This window comes from Boleophthalmus pectinirostris, unplaced genomic scaffold (assembly GCF_026225935.1).
Source record: "Boleophthalmus pectinirostris isolate CB_2022bp ecotype Guang Dong unplaced genomic scaffold, ASM2622593v1 HiC_scaffold_23, whole genome shotgun sequence".
Classification (NCBI taxonomy): domain Eukaryota; kingdom Metazoa; phylum Chordata; class Actinopteri; order Gobiiformes; family Gobiidae; genus Boleophthalmus; species Boleophthalmus pectinirostris.
Genome location: NW_026571207.1, coordinates 11,279,667 through 11,296,033, shown reverse-complemented (window position 1 = coordinate 11,296,033; position 16,367 = coordinate 11,279,667).

The following is a 16,367-nucleotide window of genomic DNA, read 5'->3' as shown; positions in this document are numbered from 1 at the left end:
ATGTTGGGGAAGCACTGAATCCTTTTTACAGCTATGTCCAATGTGATTTTCTAACATTTACCTGAATGTCTGGAGGAGTGCCATTATCTGACAGAGACAATTAAAGCCCATTGCACATATAGTGTGTGTGTGCGTGTGTGTGTGTGGGAAGCTAAATGAGCCTGTCCATTCTTTTCAGCCGAAGAAGGTACTTACATTTCCTCCGTTCCCAATCCGTCTCCTGCTCTGTAATCAAGATCATTCAATAGTTAACCTTTTAAAATACAATGGGTGATAATGGCCACGACAAACTAACCAGAAATGCCCTGAAGAAGCTGCTTTAAAGGTGCTTGTTTACATGGAGATGCTTTATCTTCAGTATTCCAAAGTGTGGCATTAAAACTATCACTGTCTATAGAGACGAGCAGGAGACGCCACCAGGCCAATTTACAGGGGAGATCTGTGAAGAAGTGACCGAAGAAATGAGTAAGAATGCATGCTTTTTAGGTATTTTAGAGCAATAAAAACACCCATAATTGAATAAATGCATCTTATAGAAGTTTAATACCATATTGTGGAACATTACAGGCAAAACAATAGCATCCCCCTGCTGGCGAAAAGTAAGTATGTAAAAAAATAAATTTAAAAAAGTTTCTTAAAAGTGGTTGCATATGTTTATTTATTTATTATATTATTTATTTAGTTGATTTATTTATTTGTGTAGCTGTGCAAAGCAGGAGCCGAAACAAAACATTTGGGTTCCTGTCTTTGAGTGGATTTTGGAAGCTAGCCAATTCTCGACAAACACTACGAAATAATGCAAACACTTTCAGAAGTTGTCGAGTTTTAAAGTTTAGTTGTTGTGGTGACATTTGTCTGGCAGAAGGATCTCTCTGTATTTTTTTATACAAATGATCAGGCCTTGACTTGTTTCAGTGAGTGCAGTTTCACAAATTATTTTTACAACAAAATTTATATTGCTCTCACCTCAGATTAAAGGTGCACTATGAAACTTTTTGGTTGAGGTTCGATCACGTGCCTGTTTCTATGGATACTGTATGTCATTGCTCTGCCCGGAATGTTCCACAGTGTGACATTAAACACATCTACTTTACATTTATTCTATTATAGGTGGTTTTATAGCTCAAAAATACCTAGAAAAACAGAAATTCTGACTGTGGGCAGGGTCGCCTCTCCACAGATCTGACTCGCAACTTGGTCTGGTTTGGTTTCCGTGATGATAGACATGCGAGGACTGTGAAAACATTCCCGACAAAGCAATAATGTCTCCATGGAGAAAAGCATTTGACGAGCCCTCCACCAGAAAAGTCACCTGAACTCAAGAGATTTACTGATCGCTAGACTCACATTTTTTGAAAAGTATTAAGGAGGTGTGTATTCTGGATCCCAGGGAAGCATGAAATTTCCATCTTTCCAGCAACGCTTACAAATCTAACTATTCATTTTATGCATCACGCCCTTTAACTTTAAATTTCAACAAGAGTCTAGTTATTCCACAATGCCTCGATCTCCATTAAATCTCGATGGCATTGACAAAACTGGAGCAAATCCGTACTCCATTCATAGACCAAATTTGCTATAGCATCCAATACAGGAAAGAGATTCAAATGACCCACTTCCATTGGCTAGTTTTCTTGAAGCAAAAATATCATCAACAACAATTACAAGTCTGAACAACAACTGGATCTGTCATGTCAGAACTGCCTTTGTTGACAGCTTTGAACTCAATGATTCGGTTTACTGTCTCAGGAAAACTTTTCAAATGTTTGCTCAAAGGTGACAACAGTTTCCATTTTACACTGTCAAACTTTTCTGTTTGGCCGAGGAGATATTTTGTTCCGGAATCTGTCACAATAAAATGTAAATGTGCAGTGTGGCTTCTCAGGACTCAATAATGCTCCACTGAACTGCTCTGTACTTATTGTTATTGCTTTGTCTGCAGTGTTTCACAATATGGAATTAAGCTTATCCATCTCCTTGTGTTGACACCACACTAACATAGAAAACTCAATTTCGATAAGGAATAGACTTGATACTTGATACCGATTCTGATACCATGATTCTAAAAAATAAAAAATACTCTTTCTTTTGACAATACAATGTGATTTTTAAATCTTATATTTCACAAAATTGATTTTCCATCCATCCATTTTCTTCCGCTTTAGCCGGAGCCGTGTTGCGGGGGCAGCAGTCTAAGCAAGGACTCCCAGACTTCTCTTTCCCGAGGGAGGCGTCCAGGAGGCATCTGGAACAGATGTCCGAGCGACCTCAACTGACTCCTCTTGACGTGGAGGAGCAGCGGCTCTACTCCGTGCTCCTCCCGTGGGACTGAGCTCCTCACCCTAGCTCTAAGGGAGCGCCCAGCCCCCCTGCGAAGGAAACTCATTTCAGCCACTTGTATCCACGATCTCGTCCTTTCGGTCATTACCCAAAGCTCATGACCATAGGTGAGGGTAGGAATATAGATTGACCAGTAAATCGAGAGCTTTGTCTTTCAGCTCAGCTCCTGCTTCACCATAACAGTCTGATACAGCGACCACATCACTGCAGACACTGCACCAATCCACCTGTCAATCTCACGCTCCATCCTTGTCAAGCGTAAAATTGATTCTTGAGAGCGTTAAACCATGTTATAATTTCAACCATGTTTGAGTAATCCTGCATTATTAGTCTGTCTACATCTACAAAGTTCGTAATGCTTTGTTCCACCTTAAGAGGTCAGGACGTGGTAGTTTCAAGTTAACAGCCACAACTCCGCACAAATATGCATGGTTTGTGTGTTAAACATGTGAATGAAACAAAAGGAAACTCCGGGTATGTTCGTGATGAGGAAACAGCATTATAACATCAGAAAATAGTGTAATATGGGCCCTTGAAGTAAGAGTACTTTCTTTAATATTGCCATGTTGTCTTGTATCTGTGTAATCCCTAAATTCCATAGTGTCTCATGGGCGTATACTAGTCTATGTGCTCTTTTGTTCAGATAAAGCTCAAAATTATTCTAAGACTATTTAAGAAAGGTCCATTTCTGTCCTGTGAATGTGACTTTTTTTTTTGTATTAATACCTGCTCAAATGAGTATCTTGTTTCGATACTTTTGACTATCTCCTTGAAGGCAAGCTGATGTCTTCACTAGGCAACACTACACATTCCAGCAAGGCAGTAAATAGCATTTTTGTACAGAATTTGCTCTCAGTGGCTTTGCAGGTTAACAAATAAGGAATAAATACATTTAGTGGCTTTCCATTTATAGAATTACACAGATAACCAAGTAAAACACCAAGGATTGAGTGTTCAGAAATACTTTTAATGATAGGAAGATGCACTATGGGGGAGGATCTGCCAGCAGCTTGTCTCCATGGAAATGTTATAGCTTTACTACAGTGTGGTATTAAACTTTATTATTAAACGACCCCACACAGCTCACAGTATGAAAACACATTTACACAGGTATTTTAAAGCAATAAAATTTAATAAATCCAAGCTGGATATGTTGAATGTAATACTGTGCAACATTCCAAGCAAACCAATTACATTTTAATAGGGAAAAAGCAGGTGGCAGCTCCCTCGGCAGAAAAAGTGACATAGTGCACCTTTATTTATTTATTTTTACAAGAAGGTGTTGACAGAGAGCCTGGCATTATCTTCAGTAGTCGCCTATCTTCTGCCTTTGAGCGAAATTGAGATGTTAAATGTACCAGCGAGACATGAGATGTATCTGTACCGCAAAAAGCAATATCAAAAAGCAAGATGAAATTACTTTCTTATTCTTTTTCTTCTTATTGCTTTGTCTGGAAAGTTTCACAGTATGGTATTAAACCTTTCTATTTTCATGGAAACCAAACCAGACCAAGTTACAGGTCAGATCTGTGGAGAGGCAATCCCGCTCACAGTCAGCATGCCTGTTTTTCTAGGTATTTTGAGCTATAAAACCACCTGTGATTGAATAAATGTAAGGTAGAGCTGTTTAATGTCATACTGTGGAACATTCCAGGGAGAGCAATGACAAAACAAGCAGGCGACGGACCCTCCACCAGAAAAGTTACACTATGCGCCTTTAAATTGGTTAGATTTTTGTTTTTCTGTCTTAAAATGTATTGCGTACTCCTAAATCTTTGCTCACTTTCACTGACACGTCTGCAAGCATTTACGAGGCTAAAATGCTGTAATTTTTTCACTGTCACTCTGATCCAAATTTTTTACTATTACTATAACTATTTTTAACTGCAGACTATACATTCTATCCACATTGCCTCTGCTTGACCTCATGCATCTAGTTTCTGTGTCGAATCTACATGCAGAAAGTTTAATTTGAGCTTTAGTCACCACAGTAAATTCATAAGGGCTTTTCACAACTTCAAGAGGCCAGAGTTGAGTTTTGCTGTCACAGTAATGCTAAAAAAAGCAGCATGGTAACAATGCACTTCCTGATTGTCGAACAATATAACACTTTCACTGGTCATACACAAGTACTTCAGTACCTCAAGAGCTGCTTATACAATATATTTGTATTCAAGTAAAACCAATTTTGCTCAAATACATGAAAAAATCATGTGCAGATCCTTGAGTTGTACTGAGTTGGAAATGAGGCTTACATAACCAGTGATGGGAAAAATAATTTGAAAATGTATTTAGTTACAGAATACAGAAATCTATTTTGAAAGGTTTGCCCAATTAGAGTACAAGTGGGTCTGATCAAGCCGTAACGGAGGGAAACAGGGGCAGATTTTTTACATTCAAATAGCTCTTATTCAGAAAGTAGAGGGACTATTGAAATAAGTAAAGTATCAGAATGTAGGAAAGAGTTAACACTCCAACAGGGTAAAGTTAAACCTGTGATATTCTTTCAAGTTGTTGACAAAAAATTTAAAAACTCATGTCGGTAACTGAGGGAATGAAATATGCAGCACTTTTTGGGCAATAAATATAAACACAGTGATAACTAGCGGTTCTCACTTACATATCCTTAACAAACTGGTTTGAATATTTGCTTCATATAGTTTTCTACCATATGGTACAAGATTAGGTTGAAAAACCTCTTACTTTTTGAGTAATGAGATTTTTTTTATTAAGAAAGGTCATGGTAACGGAGGAAAAATTGTGCAAGCAAGTAGAAGGTGCATGATTTTGCATAATTTGTCAGCTTTTTTCTTCCGAATACTTTAATATTACTTCAAAATGAAAGGAAACTATTTCTATAAAATATGTCAGTCCTTCCAAGCAAATTTTTATCATTTTAAATACTTTTTTTTTTTAAACAGTTCAAAGATCGAATAACACAAGATATGATGAAATACATCAGTTTATTTACATGATTTGCAGGTCTTTGAAATTTGGGAAATAATTTTTGTTCCATGATTCATACATGGTCTGTTTAAAATGTATGTAACTTTAGAACCAAAAATGGTACAGAAAAAAGGTAAACAGTTTCATAAACTAGAGTACATTTGCTATCTGTTCAATACATTTTTATATCAGATGCATTAACTTGAATTTTTGGCCTTGCTGTATACTTCTGCTTGACCGAGCCAAAGTACACTTGCCCAATCGGCATATTTCGGACTTACCTAGGCCCAGTTGGAGGAGATGGGCCAAAGCACGGCACAGTTGCTTATGTACGCACACACGCACAACTTTACTATATGATCCCTGTCAGGTGCGTTCATGTTACTCATACAGTGAATAAAGTTCGCTCTAAAACACACAGTGAATCTGCGTTCATCTTCAATAAGGACTGTGGACGGTGACAAAAGCTTTGCAGCAGATTATATCCATAAACTCACAGAGGAGCACATTATCGTAGCAGGACTCAGATCTGTGTCACTTTTAAATAGATATTTCATGCCAATGGGCTTATTTTAAAAGTGATAGCACTGCTGCGTCACATGTAAACAAACAGCGCTGTGTGATGACGTTTTTGTCGAAGTTTTCAGCTTGTCCAAGAAAGGGTGGAAGTAAAAGGCTGGAGACCAGTGGGAGTCTTAAGCAGGGAAGTTTATTTACCATCAATAATACGAGTTCGGGAGGATTTGACGAGTCAACATAGTATGATTTCAAAAAGTGAACATAGTATGATCTTTGAGTGTTCAAGCCCCTTGACTATTCTTCTGGAGGAGGAGGTTTATAAAGCAAATCGTGAAGGCCAGTAGACACTGGTTAGACAGCAATATGCCACAATTTAGATAATGGTATGCCAATGTTACGCCAAGGGAAGATCGTGGTGTGTAAATATAGCTTTTGTGAGTCAATGTTAAACTGTGAGATGTACGTGGAAGATAAATTACTTAAATTCTCTTACAACATCCCTTGTGGCTCGGTTTGGTTGTGCAGGTGTGAGTGCTGGCCAGAGAACCATGTGCAATCGGCATGGCTCTAAAGTCCTAATGTGAGTGTGCCCTTATACTTTTACGCCGAGTTGCATTTAAATTATAGAGCAAAAACGCAGCATAGTATTAAAAACAGCTTTATATTTGTTAACCTGGTGGAAAGGAAAAATCACACATTGCACTCAACACAGGTGCAGTGTTTCATATTTTTCTTTCTGTTTATGTGTCATTTAAAGCCTAAATTGTGTGATCAAGTGCTGCAATCCCACCAAAAGTAAATGTATGTGAAATACCGTAACTCAAAATTAGTATTATAAATATGTATTCTCGGTACATGTATTCAGTAACTTCCCATCACTTTACATAACCAACAATCCAAACAATATAACCAGCAGTAGTAGTAGTAGTACTTCAGAACTCACTCTTGAGCTTTCCAAACTCACTACCTCTTTATCCCACGTATTTTCATCTTGAGTTGTACTATTTATTTACATCTTTGCTTTACCACAGGCACAAAGCATATACTGGCACACTCCAAGTCTGCAGTGGTGGGCTCTGCATACCAATCCCCTGGACACTGCACCGCTAACAGCCTGTCCTTACCACCACCGGAGAGTACAACATACTCTGAGAGGATTAAGCGCGCATTACCAAAGTGCCTCCCTGGAGCTGTGGAGAGTCTGCTGCTACTGATTACGTATAGGTTAGACTGGAACTTCTAACACTGCTAACCCTATGGCAAGCTGCGGATGGTGGTTCTAATACAAGCCCCCAGCCCGAGGTCTCCTGGGATGTTTAGGCACATTCAAGTTACCAAAGAACAGCGGGCATGGAAACAGGCAGCGCTTTGCAGTCCCCTGTATTTAAGTACTCAGGTTTTCAATGACCACGGAAGAAGATATAACACAAAGTTTAACATGTTGACGATATGATATGGCAATGTTCATATATAAGCTAATATTTACATGTATTACAATTATTTAGTGCAGTATTTATTTCTCCATGGAGATGTTTAGCCAGGCTGGCGCCACCTAGTGCCTCCGCTAAATTTCATTTCTCTCCAGCAACTAGGTCAAAATACAATAGACGGTTCGCAAAAACCCTGAAATGCAAGTTCGGGCACCAGCCAATCAGTGAAGAGCCATACATTCAGTGTTGTGAACGATTCCTGAGATCAAAGATTTAAAGCTGGAACTAAGAGAATGTTTGGTGAATTTTATCAAGGGGAAAGACGTTATTGCCCTTCTTCCTACAGGATTTCTGAAAAACTTAATGTACCATTTAGTCCCGTTAGCGGCGCATTACATACGTGCTTGGTTAAATGATAGAAAGTACCTGCCTACCATCAAGTGAACAAATTCTAACACTGCGAGGTCAAACGGTTTCTATAAAGTGAAACCAACTGATGAATCAGGCTAGGAGATGTTATGGTTTTGCCAATAATGTACCACACAATTTTATTTTAAACTGTTATAACTACGTCACTCCTTTGACCTGTGAATCGGCTTACACTGGGGCGAAGGTGGGATAAGTGTCTTGCCCAAAGATACAACGACAGCATTCATATGTGGGAACTGAAATCTCACTGCCAACCTGTCGGTCAGTGGATGTTTTTGTCGAGAGTGGGATTCGAACCACCAACTTTCGGATCAGGACAAACACACCAACTGAGCTACTGATGTTGATAATTGTCGGCCTTTTGGTGTCGACTGCTTGTCTCCATGGAGATAGATGGGTTTAATGCCATACTGTGGAACATTTCAAGCGAAGCGATAACCATTGAGAAACGCAGAACAGTTACATAGTGTTACAAAATGTTTACTCTAACTATAATCAATGAAATATCATATATTTTATTCCAAATTTAACATTTCCATGTAGGGCCAGACTTGTTCAGTGGATGATGTTTGTTTAGCACCAAAATCTATTTAGTATTCTGAATTTAAAAACATACTTTGTCTAATTTTGGCATTAATCTAGCCTAATATTCATTGCAGTTACACATCTTATCTCAAGGTCTGTTAGTTATGGGGCTCTTTCCTTTACTGGGAGCTTGAATCTCACATTTTGGTTCATAAAATATTTTGTAATGAAAAAATCTGACAGTCCAAATGCAGCAAGATTTGAATCAGAATTTCCTTTGAATAATTGATACAGTCCTTTGTGGATAAACTGTTTCTGAGATTCTGCAAAAGGCTTCTGTCTGTTATTATACAGTTTGACAGAAATATCCTTGAGCTGGAAATGTTTTGAAGCGTTCATTGAGTCCAGCCTGAGGACTATTTACTCCAGTGGTGAAAACAACACTGGAATCTGCAGGGTAAATGGGTTTGTGCCTCTAATGACTACAGTGATGAAACACACAGCCTTCAATTACAATAGTCGGGATTTATTTTGAACAAATACAAAAATTAGGCCTATGTTGTAGTTTGAAAGAAAGATTAATTCCACTTTGAGCGGTAGCAGTAGCTCTTTGAAATTATGTATACAAGTCTCATTTTCTAAATGATGGGAATACTTTGAACATGTATTTATAAAATAAATGTTTTCTTTTACATGGTACAATCAGTGTGCTGTATTCAGAATACTTTCACACTGAGATGCATTATATTCTAGTGTAAAATACTGTGCATTTTGAAGCCTAAATTGCGTGACCAAGTCCCAGGATGCATTCCAGTGGCGTGTGAACTATGGCCCAGGGCCAAATGTGGGCCTCAGAGTAATTTTTGTTGGCCCTCAGGCTTCTTGCTCAATTGACTCAAATGACCAAAAGTGGTACTTTTTACTGCTCATTTTGAAAAAGTCAGCTGGCATAATGTTAATCTCATTAAATGTGTGGTGGTTCAGACAAACCTATGTTAAAAGATTTTGAATGTTTCATTGTGTAGTCGTGCTGTAGTCTTGGACAGCCTGATATATTCCTTTGAATTTAGGAAAGTATTGAATAATGAAAGCATAACTACAGTTTGTATTTTACATGTACTTTTTTACTTCCCACTGCAGATTCCTTGTACTTCTCCATTTTCAGTGACAGGGCCTCAGTGGTACAGTGCAAGCCCATTAACCCAAGGGTTACTTGTTCGACCTCCGACCGGTCCATAGTGATACTGTGTGTTTGGATAAGACACTTATCCTTTGTTTAAATGTGTATAATTGGTTTGTGAGTGAAGTTTCCAAGTACGACTCCCAAATTGTGTGTAGCCTTATATCTCGAGTAAACAAGCGACCTAGGCCTGTCCAACAGCTAGGTGCTCCTGACCAAAATCATGGCTAATGATCTTTGGGTCAAAATAAGTGCACTGTCTGCTGAGGCTGTCTGTCTGTAACTCGAGTAAAGTGTTTTTATTGTCCAAAACAAGAAGCTGGCTAGTTTTTAACTTACAAACTAATTGTGGTGTATAATAAAGATACGTTCGAACAGCTGCAAATAGAATTCTCAGTGATGGGATGAATACTTTGAATAGATATTTAGTTGAATACTTGCATTACAATGTATTTTGCTTGATATTCTGTTACATAGTACAATGTGCAATGAGAGTAAAGTGTTTGTTTTATGTCTCTTAAGTTTACAGTACTAACATGTCTATCATGCGTTTATTCACAAGCAGTTGTCCTAATTGCTATAAATAAGTTGAACACTATAGTGTGGAACATTCTGGGTAAGACAATAACATCTCCATGGAGACAAGAAGGTCGCGGTCCCTCCACTAGAAAGTGAATTATTGCACCTTCAAGAAATGAGTTACTTAATTACTGCACTAATGATAAACCTAAAATACTAAATACAAATACTATTACGCACTCAAGATCAAACTATATGGAATATCATACTGAATGTATTATTATGAACATAGACAACCAAGGCTTATATTATTGTGCCTTGGGTTCTCGCATGTTATTAAAGAAATCTCATTACTTAAGCAGGATATAACCTGATATTTCTTCCATCACTTGAAATAGCTGCACACATCGGAAACACAGCGTTGCCGCGATGATCAGAGAGCGCAGAGTCGTGGGGCCTCGGGGGGAGAGATGATGAAGTCCTGGGGCAGTGGTGAGGCCTTCAGGGACCTCCTGATATGAAAGCACTCGGCTCCTACCTGCCATGACCCCAAGAAGTTAAGAAGTAAAAAGTTAGAACTGCAAACAACTGCTGGCAATGACTGGAGACACGGAATGGAGGAAGGAAATTAAACAACCCGTATTACTCTATTTTCTGATCTACATTATAATGTTGTTTCCTCTCCATGAGCTGACATGATTGACATAATTACAGACTATTTTAACACAAAAAACACACTATTTTGTTTAAAGCCCCATATTTCGCTTATTTTCTGATCTATGTTTAAAAGTTTCCTCATCAAAAACAAACCTGCAGTTGAGTTTTCTTTCATTCACACATGTTTAACACACAAACCCTGTATGTTTAGGCTGAGTTCTTCTCTCAGTCAATCTCTCAGGAAGTGCTCCACTGTGTTTTTAAACTCCATACACCTTCACTAAAATCACTTGGATAATTTCAGCCCTGGATTTGTCAATCTCCACTGAAAAAGAGCTGTTAACCTGAAAACTACCGCTTCATGACATCACAAGGTGGAACAGAGAGCTTTGGAGATGTAAACAGACTAATAATAAAGGATTAAAGGACAAAATGCAAAATCAATGTTTTTTGAGGAGGTAACGACATTATAACATGACTTAAATCTCACAAGCATCAATTTCACATAAGATAGGACCTTTTAAAAATACAGGCACGTAACTTTTCTGATGGCCGGGCGTGCCATCTGCTTGTCACAGTGGGATGTTATGTTCCTCAGTATGGCATTAAACATATCTAGCTAGTATTTCTTACATTGAGGGTGTGATTGATGTTGTGTTTGTTTTTTTTTCAAGCATTCCTACTGTGAGAACGGTTGCTTCTCCAGAGATCCAGATTCTTCATGACAAATATTTGAATCTTATCTGAACATTAGAATAAACTGAAAAAACTTTTGTTACATACACTTGTGAGAAAAACACAGACTTGTCTACAGATGTACAAACACTTACAGGTCTTATATTAACGCAAAATTGACTCTTAACCGTATTAGAATGTTGTTGCCTCATCAAAAACATACCTGGAGTTGTATTTTGTTTCATTCACACATTTTTGAGTACCATATTTTCCGGGCTATTGAGAGCGCGTTCTTAAGTCTCCAACCCCATCAAAAAACTACTGCGCGCCAACGCAATCCAGAGCGCCCTATACATGAATCCACTCAGGTGTCCCAGCACGACTTCAGTAAACTACAAAGCCGCACCACCCGCAGCGCACGCAAACACACACAGAGCAGACAGCGACCGCACAGCGAAAAACACCCGCAGACACACTCATCACTCCATGCGGACGAGGAATGGAACGGAGGAACGAACCAAACAAGTGAGTGCAATGTGCCACTTCTAGACACGACTGAACAACTGAGTCACTGCGAGCACGCCGACAATCCAGCGATCCCAGACAACACCCTCCCTACGCGCCATTGAATCCGCAATTGAACAAAGCAGAGAGTCACCATGAACGTGCCAAACAAAGTCCCACGGAGCCATCTAACTGTTGTGTTTTGTTTAATACCTTATGCCTTAATGTGCCTTATAGTCCGTTGCGCTTTATATGTGAAAAAAGTTCGAAAATAGACCATTCAATGACAGTGCGCCTTATAATCCAGAGCGCTCTATGATGCGGAAAACACTGTAACACTTTTTTATTACATTCTACATCTCAAAGCTCAACATGCTCTGATCCAGCAGAGCAGTAATTTGCAAGTCCCAAGTTACCTTTTGTTTAGTACAGATGGGCAATTCGAGTGCTGAAATCATCCAAATGATTCTAGTGAAGGTGTATGGAGTTTAAAAACGCAGTGGAGCAATTCTTGTTTTACCACATAACAGGGTGGAACAGAGTGTTTTCAGTTTAAGAGAACTTATCATAAATATGCAGGATTTGTGTGTTAAACATGTGTGAATGAAACAAAACACAACTGCAGGTATGTTTTTGATGAGGAAACTTTAAAACATAGATTGGATAATAGTGTAATATGGGCTCTTTTTGCTAAAATAGTCTGTACTTCAGTTTGAGTTTGTGTACTACCAAATATGAAAATAAATGAAATGAAATGAAAATAAAAATCCATTTTGCTGTGTAAGTTTAGGCTGCACCACAAAAGTTACATAGTGCACTTTTAGGCACTTGAGCCTCACAACAAGGTCTTTGTGTGAGAAATGGACTGCACAATATACAATTTCCATTAATGAAATATTTATCTGTCTAATATGTGAGTATGGAGTTTGCATGTTCTCCTTATTGTTGCAGCAATCCAAGTGCTCTATTGTTAATATTAAATTTTTGCTTCTGTCATTTTTATAATTACAATTTCTTATATAGTTCTTGACTACACTGCAAAAAACAATATCTAACTAAAGTAAAATGACTTAAACTAAGAACATTTTACTTTATTTGAGTAGATTCAACTTGACAAGTAAAATAAACTACCAGTGGAATAAGTGTTTTTCTTAATTAAAGCAACAATTGATTTTGTTTCTTATTTTAAATGCAAAGAGTTGTTGTTTTTCTTATTTCAAGTGTAGCAAGATGTATTTTCAGATTTTAAGTACAAAAAGTCTTGTTCCATTGGCAGATAATTTTACTTGTCAGGTGAAATTTATACAAATCATGATAAAAATTTCTTAATTCAAGTAATCTGAACTTGGCTAGATTTTAGTTTTTGCATTGTATAATCATAATCATACATGGTTAAATGCAAGGTCTGTATACTCTGATTACATCATTTGAGTTTGCATCTTTACCTAACTGTAAACTTGAATCAGAAAGAGTCCCCCTGATCAAACCTCCAGGTGGGGTAAATACGTGCGGACCCCCGTGGCTCTCCCTGGGAGATCTGTGAGGAGGAAAAGAGATGTGAATATTGCAGAAGACAAGGCTCATATGCAGAGCAGCCTGTGTGGGGAAACGGCCCCAGGCACATGGTCCAGGCCAAGCTCCGAAAGGTAAAGTCAATCTTCAGCTCGGACGAAGAACGCACAGCTGAATAAAAATAAATCTTTAAGAATCGCACTGGAGCTGTAAGGTACTCCAGTCTCACAAGGCTCATGTAATGCTAAATAGATTTTTTGGGTCAATTGTTATTGTCCCTGGATAAAATAGCTTACCTGCAGTTGTGTTTTGTTGAAGTCATGTATATTTTATTATATACAGCATATTTAATACAAGAGTTTCTTGTGTTTCACTGGCTGATGTGATAACCTGTTTTGCACAACACATTTTCAGTGGATTTGTAGCTCAGTTTGTCCACTGATCCAAAGGTTGGCGGTTCAAATCCCACTCTAGACAAATATCATACCATATTTTTCAGACTATAAGTCGTACTTTATTTCATGGTTTAGGTGGTCCTGCGACTTATACTCCGTTGCAACTTATATGTTAAAATTTTCACATTGACAGTCTCGAGGGGGCGCTCAAGGCTTGTGTGCCAGTTTTTGCTACTCCTATTACTCCTGTACCACTGTCATTTCGCTCCACTGTGTATGTCTCCTGCAGAAAGAGCCTCTGTAAGTGTCTGGGATCAAATCGATCACACCATTACTTTTGTACCACTGAAAATTTAAAATTTAAACAAAATTAATAAGACAACTGAGAAGACTGAACACAAATGCCTCCAAAAAGAAAATAATATTTTGCAGATTATGAGCTGCAAATAGTGAAATATGCAGCTGAAAACAGTAATCGAGCAGCAGAAAGAAAGTTTGGAGTGAGCAAGAAACTAGTGACAACGGGGAGGGTGCATTAGGCAACTTTCCAGGAAGTCAGTGGGTGGATCAACAAAGCCTGGACTTCAGTGACAACCGAAATCATCCTGTTGGGATTCAGAAAAGCCGAAATAATTCTAACTGGAACTGATGCTGTGTCTGACAACAGCTACACCGAAGCAGCTGACAACAGCTCCATTTAACCTGGAGGCCACAGAGAAGTGACAACGTGGATGAAGAATTCAATGGATTTTATGATTTGGAGTGAGATGGAGAGTTTGGTAAACTTGTTCTGTTCTGTTGTTTATGTTATAGTTATCTGAAGAACTGTTCATATGTGACATTAACAGTCTGTTGTTCTCTGCTGTATTGTTATTACTATAACTTGCCTTTCAAAATGAAATGTCGGTTTCTTGTCTCTGATTTTATAAAATACATTCCCCCAAAAAGTGCGACTTATAGTCCCGTGCAAGTTATATATGTTTTTTCTTCTTTATTAAGTATTATTTGGCTAGTGCGACTTACTCCAAAGCGACTTATAGTGCCAAAAATACGGTAATCGGCTGAGTGCTCAGATCCACTGACGCATAGGTTGGCAGTATGATTCCCACAGATGAATGCTGACATTGTGTCCTTAGGTAAGACACTTAATCCAATTCGCTCCCAGTACATCTGCTTACATTGGTGCATGAGTGTGTGTAAATAGGTGAGTGGTTCCTTGATGTAAAAGCGCATTGAGTGGCCGGAAGATGGAAAAGTGCTCTATAAAAATGTGACCGTTGACAATTTTTTTGATGACTTCAGCGGTCAACATTTTGAAAACAAAAACCATAAACCAAAACACAAAATACAAATACCTATGCTAATGTCGTAAGGATGTGTAGTAAGCTAGTTCACTCTGTTTGTGTATAGTACTTTTAAGAAAATGGTGGGACACAACAGTGATTTAACTAAGCAGAACAAAGGATTTTGCTCTAAATAAATATTACTAAATTAATAGAACTTCATGCTTCGGCATCAGTTTATTTACCTTTAAAGAGCCTGAATTTAATTAGAAAACATTTTATTATAATCAGGAAGTGTGCCTTAGCTTACTAGTTGTCATTACTTTTACCGTGATGACAGAACACCACACTTAAGAAAGCGCTTACAAACTCATTGTGGTGAATAATTTTGATGGTCGGAATTTCATAAAGTAAGTGAGGAATAACAGTAAATCTAGTTCTGCTTTTCATGTTTTTAAGGCAGTAAAAAGTTAACTACAGCACCTTTAACTTCACTTGCGTAACAGCGCTAGACAGTTTTCAGAATTATTCAAACATTTGCAATCCATGACACGATGAAAATGTCGACATATGTGGTCATCTGCGGTTTAATCCTACTTTGACTAGATTACATTTCCCTCCCAAATAAATGTAGTAGAAGTTATGGATTGTATTTTCCACGAGAACTGGCCGAAGGTGTGCGGAGTCTTCCCTCTGCTGTCCTCATGATGGATGAAATTTAGACATATTTCACAACCTCTTCCCATACTCGGTTTTATCTTCCAGTTTGGGGCCTCTCCAGTTAGTTTCCTGCCAAGTTCACGGCACTGGCCCCTATCTGACCCCTGGCAAGTACTGCTGTGTCAATGAGAGGACCTGGTGAAAAATGATGACTAGACACATCAACGGAGAAGAATTTATTCAGTTGTTGGATTGGAAGGTTTCAGGGCCTCAGTTATCAATCCAGGCTCTAAACTGCGAGGATAAACTGAAAAAATGATTGTACAATTTTTGGGCGTGATTTACCTTTGAGAAGTGCGCATGTTTCTGCTGTAAAACTTATGCAAATGAGAGCATGAAGTGTTGCGCAAACAGTGTTGGGAAGGTTACTTTCAAAATGTATTCCCCTACAGATTACAGATTACATACTCCAAAATGTAGTTTGTAATGGAATCCATTAAATTACTTAAAGTGAATAACGTAATTTGAATACTTTGGATTACTTGATTTGCTGTAGAGAAGCAAAGACTAGGAAACCTTCACATAAGATGTTTTGTCTGTTAAAAGATAATGAAAAGGCAGAGTCTTTACTTAACCAAATTAAAAATATTATTGATAGAAGAGGAGGAGACACGGTCCAGGCAGCATGATTTAGTCCTGTTAAATCCTGTTTTAGACCTGTTTTAGACCTGGTTTAGTCCTGGTTTAGTCCTGGTTTAGTCCTGGTTTAGACATGGTTTGAACCTGGTTTAGA